Below are 12518 nucleotides of genomic sequence, written 5' to 3'. Positions count from 1 at the left end.
GTTCTACTAACTCAGTGATCATCCAGGTAAAAAGTGGGCAAGATTTGAACTGACACTTCACAAAAGAAGACATGTGAATGGCCAACAAGTGCAAGAAAAGATGCCCAATATCATTAGCCATCAGCAAATGCAAATTTGAATCACATTGAGATGCTGCTACACATCCACTGGAAGGGCTAGAGCTTAAAAGGCTGATGATAGCACGTGTCGGCAAAGCTATAGAACGACTGGACTGCTCAGAGATTGCTCTGGTTGTACAAACTGTTACAACTTTGGTATCTTATTGTGAAATTCAACATGCATTTACTACACAATTCAGTAATTCCTAAGTATTTAAGGGAAATAAAAACATATGTCCACAAAAAGAAAAACACTCGCATACAGATGTTCATTGCAACTTACTTGTAAAGGCTAAAACTCAAAACAACCTAAATGTCCATTCGCAGATGAGTGGTAAACAAAGCGTGTGTATCTGTGCAGTGCAATCTTATCCAGTAATAAAGAGAAGCAGACTACGGAGGCCCTCAACATGGATGTGTCTCAAAATGTCATGTACAGTAAAAGAGTACAGTGTGGAAAGAGTACATGTTGTATGATTTGTGAAACTGCAGAATTACCAAAAGGCCTCTGTAGTGACAGCAAACAAATTAGTGATTGTCTGGGACTAGGACAAAAGGACACGGCCTAAGTTTTTAGAAGGACACAAATATTCTGCGGTTTTGTTGGCTTGTGGTTAAATTGTATGTACATGTGTTAACAGTTGTGGAACATACTTGTAAAGTGAGTGTATTTTTTTATACTGTGTGTAAATAATACCTTCACCAAATTGATTTTAAAAAACAAAGATAGTGTATCATTTTGAAGCTATCACCCTGGCAAAAAATTAAGATGTAAGGACATGAGGGCAGGACACTTTCATACATAGCAGGTAGGAAAATGAATGAATGAATAAAAACCTTCTATGCGAGAAGGATGCAACACTCAGCCAAATCTTTAACAATGAATGTATCGTTTAATCATTTTTTTCATTCCTTCCTGGGACTAAATTCTAAGTAAACAATTAAAATGTACAAAGGCTTAGCTATGAGAGCGTTTGTCTAAATGCTGTTTATTATTGAATTGAAAATAAACTGTCCCAAAATAGGAGTTTGGTTAAGTGAATTATATTCATGCAATAAAGTGCCACACCATCACTAAAAAGGAAGGGAAATTATATTTGTTGATATCAAAATGCATGCATGATATCTGATTAAATGTTTAAAAGACACATTTATAAAAACTGTATCATACAATCTTACTTCTGCACAAATACAATAAAAAGGCAAGGAAATGCTGGAAGTTATGATCGGTAGTTTTACCTAGATGATAGGACTGTGATGAGGTTTTTCCTTCTCTTTCTTTGGTTTATTTGCATGTTTCCATTTATTTCAAATGCACGTGTAATGTTTTTGTAAAGACAAAAATAGAAGTGTATGTTGTTCAAGCAATCATTGTTCTTAAAACGTAAAAATAGGCCGGGCGCGGTGGCTCACGCCTGTAATCCCAGCACTTTGGGGGGCCGAGGCGGATGGATCACGAGGTCAAGAGATCGAGACCATCCTGGTCAACATGGTGAAACCCCGTCTCTACTAAAGATACAAAAAAAATTAGCTGGGCATGGTGGTGCCTGTAATCCCAGCTCAGGAGGCTGAGGCAGGAGAATTGCCTGAACCCAGGAGGCAGAGGTTGCGGTGAGCCAAGATCGCGCCATTGCACTCCAGCCTGGGTAACAAGAGTGAAACTCCGCCTCAAAAAGAAAAAAAAAAAAAAAAAAAAAGGTAAAAATAGAGAGTAGCCTGAGAGGCGAGGCGCTGTGTGGCACATTATTAAGGTAAGCGCTGGTGTGTGACAGAGGCCTGGCCCTTTAGTCTGTGAGGTGGACAGACACCAGATCCGGGTGGAGAGCTCCTTTTGGGTTCCTTCATTGCCATCTGACTTCCTACTTCTTCAGGTCCTCCTGATGTGGATTATTTTGTCCATTTTCTCAGCCTACGCACTCTTCTTGATAAATCAACTTTGAAAGGAAGCTGCTGTAGGGACAGCAACCAACATTAATGTCAGTCAAGTGAATTTGGGCTGAAATGATTTCATTTCCTGGAGACGTACACTCCGCCACAATACTTTAAACTGCGCGAAGGGAAGAACTGTCTACCGTAAAATACAGGAGCCTGACAACTTGCGCTGGCATAAGGTGGTCCCTGGCAGAGCTCAGCACCTGGTGGATAATAGGATTTATGAATTCACTGCAATGAACACTCTTGTGGGAATTCATTGAGACCTTTCCAATGCCTCATGGCCAAATACCCAGCGAGTACCCTTGAAGTAATTTGAGTACTAGGACTGAGAATTGTTATGTAAATGACGCATGGCTGCTAACAGCCACGTGAGGTCTTGGAAGAAAAGGTTAAAAGAATTGGGTTAATTAGCTTGGTGGGAAGAAAGTCGAAGAGAAATTTAATAACTATCATTAATAATCTGAAATATTATTATAAATAGACTGTTTCCCAGCCGTTCTCGATATCCACGGAGAGCAAAGCTTTTGGTGCAAGGAGAAGTCAAATACGCCATTGGTAAGGAACTTTCTGATTCAGTACTGAAACGGGCTACCAAGAGATGAAGTATTCGTTCCTGGAAACCACAGTTTAATTAACCTGGATCGAAGAATTAAACAAATTCTCCTTGTGTTTCCTTCCCATATTAGGGAAGTATAATTCTGTCTTAACTAGAAAGTCACTCCATCAAAAGAATGCCAGGGAACTCACTAAAGTGGCCACAAAGTGCTTAGTGTCAATTTTTAAATGACATGCGCAAGAATGATATTTATTAAATTTAGAGCTTCATACATTGTGGAAGTGACACAGGATTTTTCCCAGCCCCTTTGCTGGACTCACAGCCTGGGTATCCCATCTACTTGGCCTGCTGCGTTCAGTCCCTTGCAGGAGGGAGCACGTGAGCCAGTGAGTGCAGGGTCTGGCCGGCCACTCCAAGCACCTACACGGGAACAAGCTCCATATGGGGCCTGTGGCCAGACCAGGCATGTCACCTTGAGAGGGTGCCTGTGACCTTGAAGCCCCAGAGGGGTTGTTTGTGTGCTAATTAGCTCTTTCCACCATCCACAGCCTGATGGACAGCTGCATGTTAGCAGCGCAGCTGGCCCCTGGCCCCACTGTGTGGGGTGGCTGCCCCCTACCAGTGAGGGCAAAAGGTCAGTGTAGCAGCCTTTCTCTGGGTACCTGTACTTGGTAGGTACTGAGCTCTTGTCCAGCATCTAAGAAGAATGAGGATACACTGACAATTGAAGAGTGAGCAAGGAAGGGAGTTTTATTGAGTGATGAAACAGCCTTTCATGGAGAGGAGACATGGGGATGGACCCCTTCCTGAAGGCAAGAAAGTCCCCCCAGTGTGGCTGAGTCTAGGCCTTTTATGAGCTCAGAATAGGGGAGAGGAGACATGGGGATGGACCCCTTCCTGAAGGCAGGGAAGTCCCCCCAATGTGTCTGAGTATGGGCTTTTATGGGCTCAGAATAGGGGAGAGGAGACATGGGGATGGACCCCTTCCTGAAGGCAAGAAAGTCCCCCCAGTGTGGCTGAGTCTAGGCCTTTTATGAGCTTAGAATAGGGGAGAGGAGACATGGGGATGGACCTCTTCCTGAAGGCAGGGAAGTCCCCCCTGTGTCTGAGTATGGGCTTTTATGGGCTCAGAATAGGGGAGGAGGCAGGCTGTAGATAGTATCGGAAAAGGCAACCTTCAATTGGTTAAAAGGCATTATTCAGAAAGAATAATGTTTTTGGCTTGAAGGTGAGGGTTCACTTAGGGACCCTCCCCTGTCTGCCTGGGCATTTGACTGCTTCCTGTTGTGCGCAGAAATTGTGCATGTTCGGCCTTAAAAAATTCCTGCCAATGTAAACACTACCTATTGCAATGAAATTTAAAACAAATCATATAAACTTCGCACCCTGGAAAGAAATTCAAGGCATTCTATCATGTACCATCAACCATGCAAATGTCTAAACTTTGGTGAACTGTCAAGCACTACATTGGAAGGATCTGTGTGTGCTCTTTCATAGAGATGTAGTCTTCCTCGGTCCTGCCCACAAACAATAAAAAACTAAGGAAATTAATGCATTTTCCCAAATCATTTGAAAATGTCACTCTTTGTTTAGAACTGCTAAGACCTGAGGTGCAATTAGGTCCCAGTAGTCAAAATGTTAAACCACAGCAAAGCCAGCTAATGGGGCATAACTACACGCCGTTGAAATTCCTCGTTGGAACAGGCTGGCGGTGCATTCACTTAAAATGACCTCGGTCGATTTAGGACTCAGTTTGCAGAAATGGTCCCCAAAGCTTCAGTTGTGAATGGTTGTCTTGTGGGGTTTCCCTGCAGCTTTCCAAAGCCTACCCGTGGGGCTGCAAATTTGGGGCATAAAGACCCAAGGGTCTGAAGGTTTGTTGTTTTTTTTTCCTCCACTGCCTTCCAGAAAGCAAGTTGCTAGCAAACTTTTGTTTCTCAGTCAAATTCCAGCTCCCAGAGCAATAATTAACAATTAGTATTGGCACCAGAATAAAACCCCAGTTTGTTTTGGCCAAGAGGCAAAGACAACACATGAGGCAGTTAGCATTAGTTAATGAACAATTATTAATTAATCAAGTCTCAAGTAAATAGCCATCTTTAGTTTTGCCAGAGACTATTTACTTTCAAATTGTTCCCTCATTACCAGTAACAACCCATTCGAGGAGCTGTATTATGGCATCAATTTTATTAATGTCACACTGGAAAGACAATTATAAAAATAACACAGCACACAGCTGTTAGAGGAGTTTTTCTATATGTATTAATCATGTATTCATAATAGATTTTCAATATTCTACATCATAAGCTGCAGTGTTTTAAATACAGGACAGGCAAAAAGATGAGGCCATAATGAATTTATCACACTCACCTATTCTCATAATAGACGTAAAGAATATCTCCCTACATTTTGCAAAGTTGTCTGTGCATTGTGCAAACCATTGTTACCAACGTATTATTGTTAGACAATATTATTATAATTTTTAAAACTACTAAAAAAGTAACTTAGCAATATATTTCTGCATAATTTATGGATCTCCTTGCAAAGGAAATGCTTTTCCCAATTTTGTTATGGGTAAAGGTGGACAGTAAGCAGTTTCAACAATAGCTACCTCAGCTAATTAAGGATTATGTTGGGAAAACTCTTAATATTTTCACTTTAGTGTTGAAAAGAGAAGACTCTAAGATATAGGGCTCAGCTACAAGAAAATCAGATCAGAGATAGCAGCAAAGAGATTGGTCACATATTTGTAAAATCAACATGTAAAAATCTTGATAGATGTAAAAAATAAATGTAAAAGAACAGTGCTTTTACAAAGAACTCCTCTGGAAATCCTAAAAATAACGAACTCTGTTTGTGTCCTTGGCTATATGTTCAAATGTTGATACAGAATTAACTAGCAGGAAAACACATCTTACCCACGAACGTGACAGGAGGATACATTGGCAAGAGGGCAACCTTTGTAATTCAAAGAGACCCAAGTTCAAATTCCAGTTCTACGAATGCAGGAAATTCACTTCTGTAAACCTCACTGCTCTTCTATAAAATGGGTCAATAAGGTGTATTTACAAGGTTATAGTGAGGAATAATTTACACAAATTATGTAAAATGCAAGGTTTACGGTAGGTACTCAATTAATATTACAAGTATATCTAAAAACTATGCTCTGGGTAGGATAGTAAGGAGAAAAGCTAACAAGGAAATCAGAAATCTCCTATTCAAGCTCTCTGTTTACCAAACTCCAATTCAGAGAGAATCTTGCACAGGTCACACATGACTCTAAATCTCTTCTTACAGGACTCTCTTGGGTAAGAACTTGTCTTTATCTTATGGATTTCAGTGAGCAAACCAGAAAGGAAAAGATATTCCAAAGAAAAAAAATAAAGTTATGTCAAGCTAATAAGAAATCAGGACAGTAGAAAACCTGTATTACAATCTTTCCCAACAAGCATGCCCCCCTTCCTTGGGGAAAATGTTGTACTTGTGGAAATTAAGTGAATATTTATAAATATAAAAACCCAAGATTCCCAGAAAGTGATTTTTGTGTTTTCAATACAATACCAGAAAAATTTGGAAAAAAGTGATTTTCTCAATGAAGAAATGAATAAGGGTATGGTAGGGATATGATTAGGACAAAGACAGGCTGATATCAGTTCCCCTCCATGCCTCTGGTTCCAACTCTGAATTTTCCCTCCTGATCTCACTTCTATTTTTTTCTTTTTTTTTGCACTTTACTTTCATGTTACGTGTTTATTAGTGCTGAGGAGGTTTATATACCCCTTTAACAAAGGGCTATAAATTAGTGCAGAAGTGACCGTTACAAAAGAACAGGGGTTTTGAGCCTCCAGGGTGACCTGTGGGAAGGTTAATGTGTGGGGGAAACTAATGCAAGACCCTAATTGTTTATTACGGTTTTGTTTATGTGTTCTTATCTCAGTGCTATCTCCAGTAATAAGATTCATTCTCCTCTTCCTGGTGTGGGAAAGAGGAGTGGGGACACCATCTCAAAGGGAAGTTTATGTCCTGTTTTCATGCAGATAGGGGCAAGGCAGAGGGCGTTTTTGTGTCTGCTTGTTCTCATTGTCTGCACCTTAAAATAATCTTCATGCCAAAGTGGAGGCAGATACTAAATATTTTAGGTTTTGCAGGGCGTACAATCTCTGCTCAACTCTGCCATTGTAGCGGAAAGCAGTCACACACAATATGTAAATGAATGAGCATATCTGTTTTCTAGTAAAGTCTTAATTACAAAATCAGATGCTAGGCTAGATTTGGCCCTGTTCAAGGCATTTGTTCATTTCAACCATCCTGACAGACCCACACATTTGAGATACCTCAATATTCTATAATCTTCTGTTACTAATATTAAACATTTTAAAAAGTAATTACTACTGCTTTTGTATTTCATTTTGGAATATTATGTTATTTTGAGTAATTTTTAGAAATATGAAAGATATAAAATTGGTTAAAAATAGACAAATTGATAGAATACCTTTATAATTATTTCTTCCTCCTTCATATTCCATTGTTCTTTTTATTTTCATTTACCTTGTGTGTGCTCCAGAACTTTTGATCTTAAACTTTTTAAATGTCTCATCCTTTTTAGCTACTGCTATACTTTTCCCCAACTTTGAAAACATTTTTATTACCATATGATCACTTCCAAATTCAGCCCAATCTTTCCTTTCAGCTCCAGATTTGCAAACCCAGTGGTCTAGTTAATTACTTTTATATCTCAAAAGTAACTCAAACGTTCCACCAACCACTTCATCTCTGGTTACAAGTAGGAGTCACAGTTGAGACCACTTTCTTCTTCGACCTCTTTCTCTACTAATTCATAAATATATCCTCTTGATTTTTTTCCCAAATTACTTCCCAAGTATGTCCATCCATTTCCATTTTCTCCACCCCAAGCACACACTCAGCTGGGACATTGCTTGCCTAGACTGCTACAGTCATCTTCCAATTTATCCACCGCCTTCTTTTACTCTGGTCCCATCCAATCTATGCTTAAGTTAAGAGTAGTCTTTTCAGGCCAAATGTGGCAGTTTGCGCCTGTTATCCCAGCACTTTGGGATCCAAGGGTACATCACTTGAAGACAGATGTTAGGAGACCAGCCTGGGCAATATGGCGAAACCCTGTCTCTACAAAAAATACAAAAATTACCCCGGCATGGTGGCAAGCCCCTGTGGGACCTTGTGGTCCCAGCTACTTAGGAGGTGGAGGTGGGAGGATAGCTTGAGCCTGGGAGGCGGAGGTTGTAGTGATTCAGGATTGTACCCTGCACAACAGATCAAGAGTCTTTCTCAAAAATAAGAAAAAGAGTTGTAGCCAGGCGCCGTGGCTCAAGCCTGTAATCCCAGCACTTTGGGAGGCCGAGGCGGGTGGATCACGAGGTCAAGAGATTGAGACCATCCTGGTCAACATGGTGAAACCCCGTCTCTACTCAAAATACAAAAAATTAGCTGGGCACGGTGGCGTGTGCCTGTAATCCCAGCTACTCAGGAGGCTGAGGCAGGAGAATTGCCTGAACCCAGGAGGCGGAGGTTGCAGCGAGCCAAGATCGCACCATTGCACTCCAGCCTGGGTAACAAGAGTGAAACTCCGTCTCAAAAAAAAAAAAAGAAAGAAAGAAAGAAAAAGAGTTTTCTTTTCAAAATACAAATTTGGTCTTAACATTTGCTTACTTAAAACACTTGGTTGGCTTTCTTGCTCTTAGAATTAAAAACCAAAGTAAGTAATATAACTAAGAGTTCAGCCTGGTCCTGCCCTGCCTGTGTCTCCAGGTTTTCAGCCCACCCCTGACTCTACCCACCTGGACCTCCTCGCTCCTCCATCCTTTAAGCATCAGGGACTCTCTCCTATTCGGACGCCTCACTAGGCCTCCAGGAATGCTCCCAGGTAGGCCGTCACAGAGTAGGGAGGAGTCACAATCGTTGACAGATTCTTTGCTTTGCAAGTTCCTGCTTTACCAGAAGTGTTGACCAAGTTCTTCCTGTCCTCTTCTTCTTTCCTTCTCACCCATGTTAAGGATCTTCATTAAGTATTTTCCTTGTGAAAGGCACTGGTGATTAGGCGTTTTGCAATGTAGGATGGCATTGGTAACTGGTCTGACCTGAATTACATAGAGCATGTGTGTTAATAATAATATTAAGAAGCAATAATACTACTGATAAGGGTAATATTTATCAAGTATTTATTATATCACAGGCTCTGTGCTGATTCCATTGGCTAATATAGTCCTCAAACACTAGTATATTAAAATTACTACTCCCAGTTTACAGATAAGGAAACCGAAGCTTACATTTTCTCCAAGACACAACTATTGAGGGGGTTCAGGACATGTTACCCCAAAATATGACACCTTGGTATTCGAGAAAGCAGAAGCAGGAAGGTCTCTCTGACCTTCTCCTTGCCCTCCTTTCCAAAAGCAGGTCATGTATCCAAAGAAGTTCAGTGTCTGACCTTCTCCCTCCCTTCTCTCCTAAAATTCCTTATGGACAGATGCTTTCCCCTATAGCAGAAGGAAGGAATGTCACACAGAGGCACGTAGGAGCATCTGAACAAATGGGCCTCACTAAGTCCCCCCAGTTTGTTACCATTTGATCACACTCCTTTTGTTCAACCACGTTTTCCCATAACTATTCCCTTCTTCATCAGACTTAGTGTAAAATATACATGGTTCTCCTGCTTCTTTGCATCTTTGTTTCAGAAGGCTCTGGTATTATATGAAACTTATATTACATACATTTGTGTGCTTTTCCCTTCCTGATCTGTCTTTCTTTATAGGGGGTTGTATTAGTCAATTTTGTGTTGCTACAAAGGAATACCTGTGAGCGAATAATTTATAAAGAAAAGAGATTTAATTGGCTCACAATTCTGCAGCATGTACAAGAAGCATGGTGCCAGCATCTGCCTCTGGTGAGGCCTCAGTTAGCTTTCACGCATGGCAGAAGGCCAAGGGGAAACCAGCACGTCACACGTCAAGAGAGGGTGCAAGAGAGAGAGGACAAGGTGCCAGATTCTTTTAAACGACCAGCTCTGCATAAACTAATAGAATAAGAGCTCACTCATTACTGTGAAGAGGGCACCAAGCCATTCATGAATGATCCACCCTCATGACTCAAACACCTTCTACCAGGCCCCCATATTTCAATATAAATATCAATATTTCAGTATGATATTTGGAGGAGACAAACCTCCAAATGATATCAGGGTCTCAGCCACAAGCCTTGTGATGGGTGAGAAGTCTTCTCTCCCCAACACTTGCAAATGTGGGATATGACATAGACCCTTCAGTGTGGCCAGTGTGAAGCCGGACTGAAGGGTCTGTGTCATATGTCACATATGTCTATGTCACACTCTTAGCCATTGCACAATATTGCTTCTGAAGCATCACCACATACATCTTGAAGGAAAATTAGAGTAAATAAAATCCAGGGGGAAGAGCCAGAGAAAGAGAAAATTTCTTTTTGGAGACTTCAGACCAGGAAGGCCTCAATTTATGTTGTAGCTTTGTAGTTCTGGGGAGACACACAGACTTGATGGCTTAGGGAAGTTCCAAGAGAGTCAGACAGAAGTTACAGACTCACTTTGGGGCAAATGGGGCCACAAGAACATCCTCTCTCCCCTCAAACAAAACAAAACCAAGGAATACTCTGCAGTGATGGTGTGTTCTGTAGCCAGGATGGTCTTTAGTGTGTTCAGGACAACACTCAGTCTTTAGAAGACATGACAGTTATGCTTGCACCTAAGGACAGTGCTAGCTGGACCACTGGCTCCCTGGACAATGTCCTTTGAGCGGTGCACTGGGAACTGCAGGTATCCCTCCTCTGGACAGTGAGAGACCCAGACCCAACCTTTTCCCTGTATCTCCATTCTCCCATGAATCCACATGCAATGGGGAAGAACCCACGTGATTTATCCCTGAAAGGATGAATGGACAATCATAAGTGACCTCCCCTTGTCAAAGGGGTCCTTGAAACCCCCAGGCAGTAAGGTCACTGCCTGTGTTAGAGACAGCAGTAATTCTTTGCAGAAAGGAGGTGAAATGATTAAAAAGACAGGTCAAGGGATAAAAATGGAGTAAGTAGATGAGTGGAGGTTTGTGGGTAAAACATCAATGACAATGTTTCCATTTTCCCATCACCGCTGTCAGGAAGCAATTGCTCCTCTGTTCATGTAAATGACAGGCTTTTAAGAGGCGACCTCAGCCATTAATTTTAAATAAAAGCCTTTCTTTGGTCCCTCCCTGGTGGATCAGGCTGCTTCCGTGAAATAGCAATAAGGGAAACTGGTTTTCCTTGGGTTACAGGGGTGTCTCTTTCCTTTTGCTGGGATTGGGAGGTTAGGTTTTGCCTTCCTCTCTCTCTTTTTCTTTTAAAGGAAAGAGAAATTGATGTGTCTCACTGTGTAGTCTTCAAAAATTTAATAAGTAGTGATAATGGAATCTCAAATATTTATTTTCAGTTCCTTGTTTTAACCTTTTCTTCCATCAACCTCTCCAGCTCCTTCCAGCTGCCCCATACACAAACTCACAGCTCTGTTTCAGCCCTTCTCACAGTTCCATTTCTGCCTACTGGCCCAGTCAATATCATTTGCAAAGATGGCCTGAGTTCCTGGGAGATCAGTTCCTGGGCTCATTCTCTCTCCTTCAAAGACAAAATATGACTATTTCCGATGGACCCCAAGAAGACACACCCACGTTTCTTTTAATACTTTCCACCCAGGAGACCCTCTCTTCTGGTTGGCACTGGGGTTCAGGACATGTTACCCCAAATTATGCACCTTGGGAAAATTGCAAAAGTTAACCATAAACATTGGAGAGAATTTCCCTCATGCCATGTCCCCTGAAGCAGGCCTGATAACCTAGCTGACCTTCCCTGAAACAGGACTGGAATGAGTTCTCCTTCCAGAGGTGCCCGATGGGACACAGGAGCACAGGATGGTCTGAACAGATGGGCCTTGCTGAGTTCCCTCCAGTTTATTCCCATTAGATTCCACCCCCTTGGGCCAATCACATTTCTTCACAAGGATCCACTTCTTCATCAGACTTAGCGTAACATTTACACAGTGCTGTTTCTCTGCATCCTCCTTCCTGAAAGCTCCATATAAAGTGTCACATAAAACTTGAATTAAATAAATGTGTCTGCTTTTCCCTTGTTAATCTGTCTTTTGTTATAAGAATCTCAGCCATAATCTTTGCAATGGGTGAGGAAATCATTCTTTACCCCCTACCCTGATAGTCACCATGGCTATATTTCATTCCTTTTTAAATTTTTTTTTTTTTTTTTTTTTTTTTTTTTGAGACAGAGTCTTGCTCTTGTTGCCTAGGCTGGAGTGAAGTGCTGCGATTTGGGCTCACTGCAACGTCTGCCTCCCGGGTTCAAGCGATTCTCCTGCCTCAGCCTCCCAAGTAAGCTGCCTAGAGGTCTAGTCAGTATCATTTGCAAACATGGCCTGAGTTCCTGGGGGATCAGTTCCTGGGGTCATTCCCTCCCCTTCAAAGGCAAAATGTGACTATTTCTGATGGTCCCCAAGAAGACAAACCCAGGCTGATTTTAGTACTTTACATTACAGACACACGCCACCACACCTGGCTAATCTTTGTATTTTTAGTAGAGACAGGGTTTCACCATGTTGGCCAGGCTGGTCTCAAACTCTTGATCTCAGGTAATCCATCTGCCTTGGCCTCCCAAAGTGCTGGGATTACAGGCGTGAGCCACCACGCCCAGCTCATCTCTTTCTTTATGGCATGCCCAATTCTGGGGTTGTGCTCCAGAGTGGGGAACTAGTTGAACTAGTAGAGTTCAGCTTGATTTTGTGCCTGGAGCAAGAGGGGAGGCACATCCCACATCAGGCTCTGGGAAAGACCTTCAGTACCGACAGCTACGTGGAGCAATCCATG

The 12518-nt window shown here is 41.8% G+C and overlaps 1 long non-coding RNA gene across 1 annotated transcript in view; it reads left to right on the top strand.

Annotated features, from left to right (window-relative positions):
• The window catches only part of LOC118155239 (uncharacterized), a 28089-nt gene extending 16056 nt beyond the window's left edge, over window positions 1-12033 (top strand). The window contains exon 6 of the long non-coding RNA XR_013520415.1: window positions 11924-12033. This is a non-coding gene — a long non-coding RNA (uncharacterized LOC118155239). The remainder of the gene's footprint in view (window positions 1-11923) is intronic.
• The last annotated feature ends 485 nt before the right edge of the window (window positions 12034-12518 follow it).

Source organism: Callithrix jacchus, chromosome 7 (genome assembly GCF_049354715.1).
Source record: "Callithrix jacchus isolate 240 chromosome 7, calJac240_pri, whole genome shotgun sequence".
Classification (NCBI taxonomy): domain Eukaryota; kingdom Metazoa; phylum Chordata; class Mammalia; order Primates; family Cebidae; genus Callithrix; species Callithrix jacchus.
Note: the sequence above shows the minus strand (reverse complement) of the source record. Positions and strands in the feature narration are given on the sequence as shown.